Genomic DNA, 14,580 nt, shown 5'->3' with positions numbered 1-14,580 from the left:
GTGTGTGCCAGACCCACTTGCCAAGTGTCACACCACTCATATCTGGTGTAACAGTAGTGTAAATTTAAAAAAAAAAAAACTTTTTTGACTGTGAAACATCAGTCTGCTAGTGTAATCTAATTGCAGTTGCCTGCCTGCCAGGGTGTGTGTCAGGCCCACTTGCCCAGTGCCACCACTCATATCTGGTGTAACAGTAGTGTAAATTTAAAAAAAAAATAACTTTTTTGACTGTGAAACATCAGTCTGCTAGTGTAATCTAATTGCAGTTGCCTGCCTGCCAGCATGTGTGCAAGGCCCACTTGCCCAGTGCCACCACTCATATCTGGTGTAACAGTAGTGTAAATTTAAAAAAAACAAACACATTTTTTAACTGTGAAACATCAGTCTGCTTGTGCAATCTAATTGCAGTTGCCTGCCTGCCAGGGTGTGTGCCAGGCCCACTTGCCCAGTGCCACCACTCATATCTGGTGTAACAGTAGTGTTAATTTAAAAAAAAAAAAAATGTTTTTGACTTTGAAACATCAGTTTGCTAGTGTAATCTAATTGCAGTTGCCTGTCTGCCAGCGTGTGTGCCAGGCCCACTTGCCCAGTGCCACCACTCATATCTGGTGTAACAGTAGTGTAAATTAAAAAAAAAAACTTTTTTGACTGTGAAACATGAGTCTGCTAGTGTAATCTAATTGCATTTGCCTGTCTGCCAGCGTGTGTACCAGGCTCACATGCCCAGTGCCACACCACTCATATCTGGTGTAACAGTAGTGTAAATAAAAAAAAATAAAAAAAATTTGACTGTGAAACATCAGTCTGCTAGTGTAATCTAATTTCAGTTGCCTGCCTGCCAGCGTTGTGCCAGACCCACTTGCCCAGTGCCACACCACTCATATCTGGTGTAACAGTAGTGTAAATTTAAAAAAAAAAACTTTTTTGACTGTGAAACATCAGTCTACTAGTGTAATCTAATTACAGTTGACTGCCTGCCAGCGTGTGTGCCAGGCCCACTTGCCCAGTGCCCCCACTCATATCTGGTGTAACAGTAGTGTAAATTTAAAAAAAAAAAACTTTTTTGACTGTGAAACATCAGTCTGCTAGTGTAATCTAATTGCATTTGCCTGCCTGCCAGCATGTGTGCAAGGCCCACTTGCCCAGTGCCACCACTCATATCTGGTGTAACAGTAGTGTACATTTAAAAAACAACAACATTTTTTAACTGTGAAACATCAGTCTGCTAGTGTAATCTAATTGCATTTGCCTGTCTGCCAGAGTGTGTACCAGGCTCACATGCCCAGTGCCACACCACTCATATCTGGTGTAACAGTAGTGTAAATTAAAAAAAAAAAAAAAAAAAAATTTGACTGTGAAACATCAGTCTGCTAGTGTAATCTAATTGCAGTTGCCTGCCTGCCAGCGTGTGTGCCAGACCAACTTGCCCAGTGCCACACCACTCATATCTGGTGTAACAGTAGTGTAAATTTAAAAAAAAAAACTTTTTTGACTGTGAAACATCAGTCTGCTAGTGTAATCTAATTGCATTTGCCTGTCTGCAAGCGTGTGTACCAGGCTCACATGCCCAGTGCCACACCACTCATATCTGGTGTAACAGTAGTGTAAATTAAAAAAAAATAAAAAAAATTTGACTGTGAAACATCAGTCTGCTAGTGTAATCTAATTGCAGTTGCCTTCCTGCCAGCGTGTGTGCCAGACCAACTTGCCCAGTGCCACACCACTCATATCTGGTGTAACAGTAGTGTAAATTTAAAAAAAAACACTTTTTTGACTGTGAAACATCAGTCTGCTACTGTAATCTAATTGCAGTTTACTGCCTGCCAGCGTGTGTGCCAGGCCCACTTGCCCAGTGCCCCCACTCATATCTGGTGTAACAGTAGTGTAAATTTTAAAAAAACAAACTTTTTTGACTGTGAAACATCAGTCTGCTTGTGTAATCTAATTGCAGTTGCCTGCCTGCCAGCATGTGTGCCAGGCCCACTGCCCAGTGCCACCACTCATATCTGGTGTAACAGTAGTGTAAATTAAAAAAAAAAAAATTGACTCTGAAACATCAGTCTGCTTGTGTAATCTAATTGCAGTTGCCTGCCTGCCAGCGTGTCTGCCAGGCCCACTTGCCCAGTGCCACCACTCATATCTGGTGTAACAGTAATGTAAATTTAAAAAAAAAAAAAAGTTTTTTGACTTTGAAACATCAGTCTGCTAGTGTAATCTAATTGCAGTTGCCTGCCAGCGTGTGTGCCAGGCCCACTTGCCCAGTGCCACCACTCATATCTGGTGTAACAGTAGTGTAAATTAAAAAAAAAAAACTTTTTTGACTGTGAAACATCAGTCTGCTAGTGTAATCTAATTGCAGTTGCCTGCCTGCCAGCATGTGTGCCAGGCCCACTTGCCCAGTGCCACCACTCATATCTGGTGTAACAGTAGTGTAAATTTAAAAAAAATAAACTTTTTTGACTGTGAAACATCAGTTTGCTAGTGTAATCTAATTGTAGTTGCCTGCTTGCCAGCGTGTGTGCCTGACCCACTTGCCCAGTGCCACCACTCATATCTGGTGTAACAGTAGTGTAAATTAAAAAAAAAAAAAAAAAAAAAACTTTTATGACTGTGAAACATCAGTCTGCTAGTGTAATCTATTTACAGTTGCCTGCCTGCCAGCGTGTGTGCCAGGCCCACTTGCCCAGTGCCACCACTCATATCTGGTGTAACAGTAGTGTAAATTTTAAAAAAATAAACTTTTTTGACTGTGAAACATCAGTCTGCTAGTGTAATCTAATTGTAGTTGCCTGCCTGCCAGCGTGTGTGCCAGACCCACTTGACAAGTGTCACACCACTCATATCTGGTGTAACAGTAGTGTAAATTTAAAAAAAAAAAACTTTTTTGACTGTGAAACATCAGTCTGCTAGTGTAATCTAATTGCAGTTGCCTGCCTGCCAGGGTGTGTGTCAGGCCCACTTGCCCAGTGCCACCACTCATATCTGGTGTAACAGTAGTGTGAATTTAAAAAAAAAATAACTTTTTTGACTGCGAAACATCAGTCTGCTGGTGTAATCTAATTGCAGTTGCCTGCCTGCCAGCATGTGTGCAAGGCCCACTTGCCCAGTGCCACCACTCATATCTGGTGTAACAGTAGTGTAAATTTAAAAAAAACAAACACATTTTTTAACTGTGAAACATCAGTCTGCTTGTGCAATCTAATTGCAGTTGCCTGCCTGCCAGGGTGTGTGCCAGGCCCACTTGCCCAGTGCCACCACTCATATCTGGTGTAACAGTAGTGTTAATTTAAAAAAAAAAAAAAACGTTTTTGACTTTGAAACATCAGTCTGCTAGTGTAATCTAATTGCAGTTGCCTGTCTGCCAGCGTGTGTGCCAGGCCCACTTGCCCAGTGCCACCACTCATATCTGGTGTAACAGTAGTGTAAATTAAAAAAAATAACTTTTTTGACTGTGAAACATGAGTCTGCTAGTGTAATCTAATTGCATTTGCCTGTCTGCCAGCGTGTGTACCAGGCTCACATGCCCAGTGCCACACCACTCATATCTGGTGTAACAGTAGTGTAAATAAAAAAAAATAAAAAAAATTTGACTGTGAAACATCAGTCTGCTAGTGTAATCTAATTTCAGTTGCCTGCCTGCCAGCGTGTGTGCCAGACCCACTTGCCCAGTGCCACACCACTCATATCTGGTGTAACAGTAGTGTAAATTTAAAAAAAAAACTTTTTTGACTGTGAAACATCAGTCTACTAGTGTAATCTAATTACAGTTGACTGCCTGCCAGCGTGTGTGCCAGGCCCACTTGCCCAGTGCCCCCACTCATATCTGGTGTAACAGTAGTGTAAATTTAAAAAAAAAAACTTTTTCAACTGTGAAACATCAGTCTGCTAGTGTAATCCAATTGCAGTTGCCTGCCTGCCAGCGTGTGTGCCAGACCCACTTGCCAAGTGCCACCACTCATATCTGGTGTAACAGTATTGTAAATTTAAAAAAAAAAACTTTTTTGTAATCTAATTGCAGTTGCCCGCCAGCCAGCGTGTGTGCCAGGCCCACTTGCCTAGTGCCACCACTCATATCTGGTGTAACAGTAGTGTAAATTAAAAAAAAAAAAAATTGACTCTGAAACATCAGTCTGCTTGTGTAATCTAATTGCAGTTGCCTGCCTGCCAGCGTGTCTGCCAGGCCCACTTGCCCAGTGCCACCACTCATATCTGGTGTAACAGTAATGTAAATTTAAAAAAAAAAAAAACTTTTTTGACTGTGAAACATCAGTCTGCTAGTGTAATCTAATTGCAGTTGCCTGCCTGCCAGCATGTGTGCCAGGCCCACTTGCCCAGTGCCACCACTCATATCTGGTGTAACAGTAGTGTAAATTTAAAAAAAATAAACTTTTTTGACTGTGAAACATCAGTTTGCTAGTGTAATCTAATTGTAGTTGCCTGCTTGCCAGCGTGTGTGCCTGACCCACTTGCCCAGTGCCACCACTCATATCTGGTGTAACAGTAGTGTAAATTAAAAAAAAAAAAAAAAAACTTTTATGACTGTGAAACATCAGTCTGCTAGTGTAATCTATTTACAGTTGCCTGCCTGCCAGCGTGTGTGCCAGGCCCACTTGCCCAGTGCCACCACTCATATCTGGTGTAACAGTAGTGTAAATTTTAAAAAAATAAACTTTTTTGACTGTGAAACATCAGTCTGCTAGTGTAATCTAATTGTAGTTGCCTGCCTGCCAGCGTGTGTGCCAGACCCACTTGACAAGTGTCACACCACTCATATCTGGTGTAACAGTAGTGTAAATTTAAAAAAAAAAAACTTTTTTGACTGTGAAACATCAGTCTGCTAGTGTAATCTAATTGCAGTTGCCTGCCTGCCTGCCAGGGTGTGTGTCAGGCCCACTTGCCCAGTGCCACCACTCATATCTGGTGTAACAGTAGTGTGAATTTAAAAAAAAAATAACTTTTTTGACTGCGAAACATCAGTCTGCTAGTGTAATCTAATTGCAGTTGCCTGCCTGCCAGCATGTGTGCAAGGCCCACTTGCCCAGTGCCACCACTCATATCTGGTGTAACAGTAGTGTAAATTTAAAAAAAACAAACACATTTTTTAACTGTGAAACATCAGTCTGCTTGTGCAATCTAATTGCAGTTGCCTGCCTGCCAGGGTGTGTGCCAGGCCCACTTGCCCAGTGCCACCACTCATATCTGGTGTAACAGTAGTGTTAATTTAAAAAAAAAAAAAAACGTTTTTGACTTTGAAACATCAGTCTGCTAGTGTAATCTAATTGCAGTTGCCTGTCTGCCAGCGTGTGTGCCAGGCCCACTTGCCCAGTGCCACCACTCATATCTGGTGTAACAGTAGTGTAAATTAAAAAAAATAACTTTTTTGACTGTGAAACATGAGTCTGCTAGTGTAATATAATTGCATTTGCCTGTCTGCCAGCGTGTGTACCAGGCTCACATGCCCAGTGCCACACCACTCATATCTGGTGTAACAGTAGTGTAAATAAAAAAAAATAAAAAAAATTTGACTGTGATACATCAGTCTGCTAGTGTAATCTAATTTCAGTTGCCTGCCTGCCAGCGTGTGTGCCAGACCCACTTGCCCAGTGCCACACCACTCATATCTGGTGTAACAGTAGTGTAAATTTAAAAAAAAAACTTTTTTGACTGTGAAACATCAGTCTACTAGTGTAATCTAATTACAGTTGACTGCCTGCCAGCGTGTGTGCCAGGCCCACTTGCCCAGTGCCCCCACTCATATCTGGTGTAACAGTAGTGTAAATTTAAAAAAAAAAACTTTTTCAACTGTGAAACATCAGTCTGCTAGTGTAATCCAATTGCAGTTGCCTGCCTGCCAGTGTGTGTGCCAGACCCACTTGCCAAGTGCCACCACTCATATCTGGTGTAACAGTATTGTAAATTTAAAAAAAAAAACTTTTTTGTAATCTAATTGCAGTTGCCCGCCAGCCAGCGTGTGTGCCAGGCCCACTTGCCTAGTGCCACCACTCATATCTGGTGTAACAGTAGTGTAAATTTAAAAAACAAAAAACTTTTTTGACTTTGAAACATCAGTCTGCTAGTGTAATCTAATTGCAGTTGCCTGCCTGCCAGCGTGTGTGCCAGGCCCACTTGCCCAGTGCCACCACTCATATCTGGTGTAACAGTAGTGTAAATTTAAAAAAACAAACTTTTTTGACTGTGAAACATAAGTCTGCTAGTGTAATCTAATTGCAGTTGCCTGCCTGCCAGCATGTGTGCAAGGCCCACTTGCCCAGTGATACCACTCATATCTGGTGTAACAGTAGTGTAAATTTAAAAAACAAACAAACATTTTTTAACTGTGAAACATCAGTCTGCTTGTGTAATCTAATTGCAGTTGCCTGCCTGCCAGGGTGTGTGCCAGGCCCACTTGCCCAGTGCCACCACTCATATCTGGTGTAACAGTAGTGTAAATTAAAAAAAAAAACTTTTTTGACTGTGAAACATCAGTCTGCTAGTGTAATCTAATTGCATATGCCTGTCTGCCAGCGTGTGTACCAGGCTCACATGCCCAGTGCCACACCACTCATATCTGGTGTAACAGTAGTGTAAATAAAAAAAAATAAAAACATTTTGACTGTGAAACATCAGTCTGCTAGTGTAATCTAATTGCAGTTGCCTGCCTGCCAGCGTGTTTGCCAGACCCACTTGCCCATTGCCACACTACTCATATCTGGTGTAACAGTAGTGTAAATTTAAAAAAAAACTTTTTTGACTCTGAAACATCAGTCTGCTTTTGTAATCTAATTGCAGTTGCCTGCCTGCCAGCGTGTCTGCCAGGCCCACTTGCCCAGTGCCACCACTCATATCTGGTGTAACAGTAATGTAAATTAAAAAAAAAAAAAACTTGTTTGACTTTGAAACATCAGTCTGCTAGTGTAATCTAATTGCAGTTGCCTGCCAGCGTGTGTGCCAGGCCCACTTGCCCAGTGCCCCCACTCATATCTGGTGTAACAGTAGTGTAAATTTAAAAAAAAAAACTTTTTCAACTGTGAAACATCAGTCTGCTAGTGTAATCCAATTGCAGTTGCCTGCCTGCCAGCGTGTGTGCCAGACCCACTTGCCAAGTGCCACCACTCATATCTGGTGTAACAGTATTGTAAATTTAAAAAAAAAAACTTTTTTGTAATCTAATTGCAGTTGCCCGCCAGCCAGCGTGTGTGCCAGGCCCACTTGCCTAGTGCCACCACTCATATCTGGTGTAACAGTAGTGTAAATTTAAAAAACAAAAAACTTTTTTGACTTTGAAACATCAGTCTGCTAGTGTAATCTAATTGCAGTTGCCTGCCTGCCAGCGTGTGTGCCAGGCCCACTTGCCCAGTGCCACCACTCATATCTGGTGTAACAGTAGTGTAAATTTAAAAAAACAAACTTTTTTGACTGTGAAACATAAGTCTGCTAGTGTAATCTAATTGCAGTTGCCTGCCTGCCAGCATGTGTGCAAGGCCCACTTGCCCAGTGATACCACTCATATCTGGTGTAACAGTAGTGTAAATTTAAAAAACAAACAAACATTTTTTAACTGTGAAAAATCAGTCTGCTTGTGTAATCTAATTGCAGTTGCCTGCCTGCCAGGGTGTGTGCCAGGCCCACTTGCCCAGTGCCACCACTCATATCTGGTGTAACAGTAGTGTAAATTAAAAAAAAAAACTTTTTTGACTGTGAAACATCAGTCTGCTAGTGTAATCTAATTGCATATGCCTGTCTGCCAGCGTGTGTACCAGGCTCACATGCCCAGTGCCACACCACTCATATCTGGTGTAACAGTAGTGTAAATAAAAAAAAATAAAAACATTTTGACTGTGAAACATCAGTCTGCTAGTGTAATCTAATTGCAGTTGCCTGCCTGCCAGCGTGTTTGCCAGACCCACTTGCCCATTGCCACACTACTCATATCTGGTGTAACAGTAGTGTAAATTTAAAAAAAAACTTTTTTGACTCTGAAACATCAGTCTGCTTTTGTAATCTAATTGCAGTTGCCTGCCTGCCAGCGTGTCTGCCAGGCCCACTTGCCCAGTGCCACCACTCATATCTGGTGTAACAGTAATGTAAATTAAAAAAAAAAAAAACTTGTTTGACTTTGAAACATCAGTCTGCTAGTGTAATCTAATTGCAGTTGCCTGCCAGCGTGTGTGCCAGGCCCACTTGCCCAGTGCCACCACTCATATCTGGTGTAACAGTAGTGTAAATTAAAAAAAAAACTTTTTTGACTGTGAAACATCAGTCTGCTAGTGTAATCTAATTTCAGTTGCCTGTCTGCCAGTGTGTGTGCCAGGCCCACTTGCCCAGTGCCCCCACTCATATCTGGTGTAACAGTAGTGTAAATTTAAAAAAACAAACTTTTTTGACTGTGAAACATCAGTCTGCTTGTGTAATCTAATTGCAGTTGCCTGCCTGCCTGCCAGCGTGTGTGCCAGACCCACTTGCCCAGTGCCACACCACTCATATCTGGTGTAACAGTAGTGTAAATTTAAAAAAAAAAACTTTTTTGACTGTGAAACATCAGTCTGCTAGTGTAATCTAATTACATTTGACTGCCTGCCAGCGTGTGTGCCAGGCCCACTTGCACAGTGCCCCCACTCATATCTGGTGTAACAGTAGTGTAAATTTAAAAAAAAAAAAAAAACTTTTTCAACTGTGAAACATCAGTCTGCTAGTGTAATCTAATTGCAGTTGCCTGCCTGCCAGCATGTGTGCAAGGCCCACTTGCCCAGTAATACCACTCATATCTGGTGTAACAGTAGTGTAAATTTAAAAAACAAACATTTTTTAACTGTGAAACATCAGTCTGCTTGTGTAATCTAATTGCAGTTGCCTGCCTGCCAGCGTGTGTGCCAGACCCACTGCCCAGTGCCACCACTCATATCTGGTGTAACAGTAGTGTAAATTAAAAAAAAAAAAAATTGACTCTGAAACATCAGTCTGCTTGTGTAATCTAATTGCAGTTGCCTGCCTGCCAGCGTGTCTGCCAGGCCCACTTGCCCAGTGCCACCACTCATATCTGGTGAAACAGTAATATAAATTAAAAAAAAAAAAACTTTTTTTGACTGTGAAACATCAGTCTGCTAGTGTAATCTAATTTCAGTTGCCTGCCTGCCAGTGTGTGTGCCAGGCCCACTTGCCCAGTGCCCCCACTCATATCTGGTGTAACAGTAGTGTAAATTAAAAAAAACAAACTTTTTGACTGTGAAACATCAGTCTGCTTGTGTAATCTAATTGCAGTTGCCTGCCTGCCAGCGTGTGTGCCAGACCCACTTGCCCAGTGCCACACCACTCATATCTGGTGTAACAGTAGTGTAAATTTAAAAAAAAAAACTTTTTTGACTGTGAAACATCAGTCTGCTAGTGTAATCTAATTACATTTGACTGCCTGCCAGCGTGTGTGCCAGGCCCACTTGCACAGTGCCCCCACTCATATCTGGTGTAACAGTAGTGTAAATTTAAAAAAAAAAAAAACTTTTTCAACTGTGAAACATCAGTCTGCTAGTGTAATCTAATTGCAGTTGCCTGCCTGCCAGCGTGTGTGCCAGACCCACTTGCCAAGTGCCACCACTCATATCTGGTGTAACAGTATTGTAAATTTAAAAAAAAAACTTTTTTTTAATGTGAAACATTAGTCTTGTGTAATCTAATTGCAGTTGCCTGCCTGCCAGGGTGTGTGCCAGGCCCACTTGCCCAGTGCCACCACTCATATCTGGTGTAACAGTAGTGTTAATATAAAAAAAAATGTTTTTGACTGTGAAACATCAGTCTGCTAGTGTAATCTAATTGCAGTTGCCTGCCTGCCAGCGTGTGTGCCATGCCCACTTGCCCAGTGCCACACCACTCATATCTGGTGTAACAGTAGTGTTTATTAAAAAAAAAACTTTTTTGACTGTGAAACATCAGTCTGCTAGTGTAATCTAATTGCAGTTGCCTGCCTGCCAGCGTATGTGCCAGACCCACTTGCCCAGTGCCACCACTCATATCTGGTGTAACAGTAGTGTAGATTTAAAAAAAAACTTTTTTGACTGTGAATCATCAGTCTGCTAGTGTAATCTAATTGCAGTTGCCTGCCTGCCTGCCAGCGTGTGTGCCAGGCCCACTTGCCCAGTGCCCCCACTCATATCTGGTGTAACAGTAGTGTAAATTTAAAAAAACAAACTTTTTTGACTGTGAAACATCAGTCTGCTAGTGTAATCTAATTGCAGTTGCCTGCCTGCCAGCGTGTGTGCCAGGCCCACTTGCCCAGTGCCCCCACTCATATCTGGTGTAACAGTAGTGTAAATTTAAAAAAAAAAAAATTTTGACTGTGAATCATCAGTCTGCTTGTGTAATCTAATTGCAGTTGCCTGCCTGCCAGCGTGTGTGCCAGACCCACTGCCCAGTGCCACCACTCATATCTGGTGTAACAGTAGTGTAAATTAAAAAAAAAAAAATTGACTCTGAAACATCAGTCTGCTTGTGTAATCTAATTGCAGTTGCCTGCCTGCCAGCGTGTCTGCCAGGCCCACTTGCCCAGTGCCACCACTCATATCTGGTGAAACAGTAATGTAAATTAAAAAAAAAAAAACTTTTTTTGACTGTGAAACATCAGTCTGCTAGTGTAATCTAATTTCAGTTGCCTGCCTGCCAGTGTGTGTGCCAGGCCCACTTGCCCAGTGCCCCCACTCATATCTGGTGTAACAGTAGTGTAAATTAAAAAAACAAACTTTTTGACTGTGAAACATCAGTCTGCTTGTGTAATCTAATTGCAGTTGCCTGCCTGCCAGCGTGTGTGCCAGACCCACTTGCCCAGTGCCACACCACTCATATCTGGTGTAACAGTAGTGTAAATTTAAAAAAAAAAAATTTTTTGACTGTGAAACATCAGTCTGCTAGTGTAATCTAATTACATTTGACTGCCTGCCAGCGTGTGTGCCAGGCCCACTTGCACAGTGCCCCCACTCATATCTGGTGTAACAGTAGTGTAAATTTAAAAAAAAAAAAAAATTTTTCAACTGTGAAACATCAGTCTGCTAGTGTAATCTAATTGCAGTTGCCTGCCTGCCAGCGTGTGTGCCAGACCCACTTGCCAAGTGCCACCACTCATATCTGGTGTAACAGTATTGTAAATTTAAAAAAAAAACTTTTTTTTAATGTGAAACATTAGTCTTGTGTAATCTCATTGCAGTTGCCTGCCTGCCAGGGTGTGTGCCAGGCCCACTTGCCCAGTGCCACCACTCATATCTGGTGTAACAGTAGTGTTAATATAAAAAAAAATGTTTTTGACTGTGAAACATCAGTCTGCTAGTGTAATCTAATTGCAGTTGCCTGCCTGCCAGCGTGTGTGCCATGCCCACTTGCCCAGTGCCACACCACTCATATCTGGTGTAACAGTAGTGCTTATTAAAAAAAAAACTTTTTTGACTGTGAAACATCAGTCTGCTAGTGTAATCTAATTGCAGTTGCCTGCCTGCCAGCGTTTGTGCCAGACCCACTTGCCCAGTGCCACCACTCATATCTGGTGTAACAGTAGTGTAGATTTAAAAAAAAACTTTTTTGACTGTGAATCATCAGTCTGCTAGTGTAATCTAATTGCAGTTGCCTGCCTGCCTGCCAGCGTGTGTGCCAGGCCCACTTGCCCAGTGCCCCCACTCATATCTGGTGTAACAGTAGTGTAAATTTAAAAAAACAAACTTTTTTGACTGTGAAACATCAGTCTGCTTAAGTAATCTAATTGCAGTTGCCTGCCTGCCAGCGTGTGTGCCAGACCCACTTGCCCAGTGCCACACCACTCATATCTGGTGTAACAGTGTAGTGTAAATTTAAAAAAAAAAACTTTTTTGACTGTGAAACATCAGTCTGCTAGTGTAATCTAATTACAGTTGACTGCCTGCCAGCGTGTGTGCCAGGCCCATTTGCCCAGTGCCCCCACTCATATCTGGTGTAACAGTAGTTTAAATTTAAAAAAAAAAAAAAAATTTCAACTATGAAACATCAGTCTGCTAGTGTAATCTAATTGCAGTTGCCTGCCTGCCAGCGTGTGTGCCAGACCCACTTGCCAAGTGCCACCACTCATATCTGGTGTAACAGTATTGTAAATTTAAAAAAAAAAAAAACTTTTTTGACTGTGAAACATTTGTCTTGTGTAATCTAATTGCAGTTGCCTGCCTGCCAGCGTGTGTGCCAGGCCCACTTGCCCAGTGCCACCACTCATATCTGGTGTAACAGTAGTGTAAATTTAAAAAAAAAAAAACTTTTTTGACTGTGAAACATCAGTCTGCTAGTGTAATCTAATTGCAGTTGCCTGTCTGCCAGGGTCTGTGCCAGGCCCACTTGCCCAGTGCCACCACTCATATCTGGTGTAACAGTAGTGTTAATATAAAAAAAAAAATGTTTTTGACTGTGAATCATCAGTCTGCTAGTGTAATCTAATTTCAGTTGCCTGCCTGCCAGTGTGTGTGCCAGGCCCACTTGCCCAGTGCCCCCACTCATATCTGGTGTAACAGTAGTGTAAATTTAAAAAAACAAACTTTTTTGACTGTGAAACATCAGTCTGCTAGTGTAATCTAATTACAGTTGACTGCCTGCCAGCGTGTGTGCCAGACCCACTTGCCCAGTGCCACACCACTCATATCTGGTGTAACAGTAGTGTAAATTTAAAAAAAACAAACTTTTTTGACTGTGAAACATCAGTCTGCTTGTGTAATCTAATTGCAGTTGCCTGCCTGCCAGCGTGTGTGCCAGACCCACTTGCCCAGTGCCACACCACTCATATCTGGTGTAACAGTAGTGTAAATTTAAAAAAAAAAACTTTTTTGACTGTGAAACATCAGTCTGCTAGTGTAATCTAATTACATTTGACTGCCTGCCAGCGTGTGTGCCAGGCCCACTTGCACAGTGCCCCCACTCATATCTGGTGTAACAGTAGTGTAAATTTAAAAAAAACAAAACTTTTTCAACTGTGAAACATCAGTTTGCTAGTGTAATCTAATTGCAGTTGCCTGCCTGCCAGCGTGTGTGCCTGACCAACTTGCCAAGTGCCACCACTCATATCTGGTGTAACAGTATTGTAAATTTAAAAAAAAAACTTTTTTGACTGTGAAACATCAGTCTTGTGTAATCTAATTGCAGTTGCCTGCCTGCCAGGGTGTGTGCCAGGCCCACTTGCCCAGTGCCACCACTCATATCTGGTGTAACAGTAGTGTTAATATAAAAAAAAAATGTTTTTGACTGTGAAACATCAGTATGCTAGTGTAATCTAATTGCAGTTGCCTGCCTACCAGCGTGTGTGCCATGCCCACTTGCCCAGTGCCACACCACTCATATCTGGTGTAACAGTAGTGTTTATTAAAAAAAAAACTTTTCTGACTGTGAAACATCAGTCTGCTAGTGTAATCTAATTGCAGTTGCCTGCCTGCCAGCGTATGTGCCAGACCCACTTGCCCAGTGCCACCACTCATATCTGGTGTAACAGTAGTGTAGATTTAAAAAAAAACTTTTTTGACTGTGAATCATCAGTCTGCTAGTGTAATCTAATTGCAGTTGCCTGCCTGCCTGCCAGCGTGTGTGCCAGGCCCACTTGCCCAGTGCCCCCACTCATATCTGGTGTAACAGTAGTGTAAATTTAAAAAAACAAAATTTTTTGACTGTGAAACATCAGTCTGCTTAAGTAATCTAATTGCAGTTGCCTGCCTGCCAGCGTGTGTGCCAGACCCACTTGCCCAGTGCCACACCACTCATATCTGGTGTAACAGTGTAGTGTAAATTTAAAAAAAAAAAATTTTGACTGTGAAACATCAGTCTGCTAGTGTAATCTAATTAAAGTTGACTGCCTGCCAGCGTGTGTGCCAGGCCCATTTGCCCAGTGCCCCCACTCATATCTGGTGTAACAGTAGTTTAAATTTAAAAAAAAAAAAACTTTTTCAACTGTGAAACATCAGTCTGCTAGTGTAATCTAATTGCAGTTGCCTGCCTGCCAGCGTGTGTGCCAGGCCCACTTGCCCAGTGCCCCCACTCATATCTGGTGTAACAGTAGTGTAAATTTAAAAAAAAAAATTTTTTGACTGTGAATCATCAGTCTGCTTGTGTAATCTAATTGCAGTTGCCTGCCTGCCAGCGTGTGTGCCAGACCCACTGCCCAGTGCCACCACTCATATCTGGTGTAACAGTAGTGTAAATTAAAAAAAAAAAAAATTGACTCTGAAACATCAGTCTGCTTGTGTAATCTAATTGCAGTTGCCTGCCTGCCAGCGTGTCTGCCAGGCCCACTTGCCCAGTGCCACCACTCATATCTGGTGAAACAGTAATGTAAATTAAAAAAAAAAAAACTTTTTTTGACTGTGAAACATCAGTCTGCTAGTGTAATCTAATTTCAGTTGCCTGCCTGCCAGTGTGTGTGCCAGGCCCACTTGCCCAGTGCCCCCACTCATATCTGGTGTAACAGTAGTGTAAATTAAAAAAACAAACTTTTTGACTGTGAAACATCAGTCTGCTTGTGTAATCTAATTGCAGTTGCCTGCCTGCCAGCGTGTGTGCCAGACCCACTTGCCCAGTGCCACACCACTCATATCTGGTGTAACA

This window comes from Bombina bombina, chromosome 3, assembly GCF_027579735.1.
Source record: "Bombina bombina isolate aBomBom1 chromosome 3, aBomBom1.pri, whole genome shotgun sequence".
In the NCBI taxonomy this organism is placed as follows: Eukaryota; Metazoa; Chordata; class Amphibia; order Anura; family Bombinatoridae; genus Bombina; species Bombina bombina.
This window is presented reverse-complemented; position numbering follows the sequence as displayed.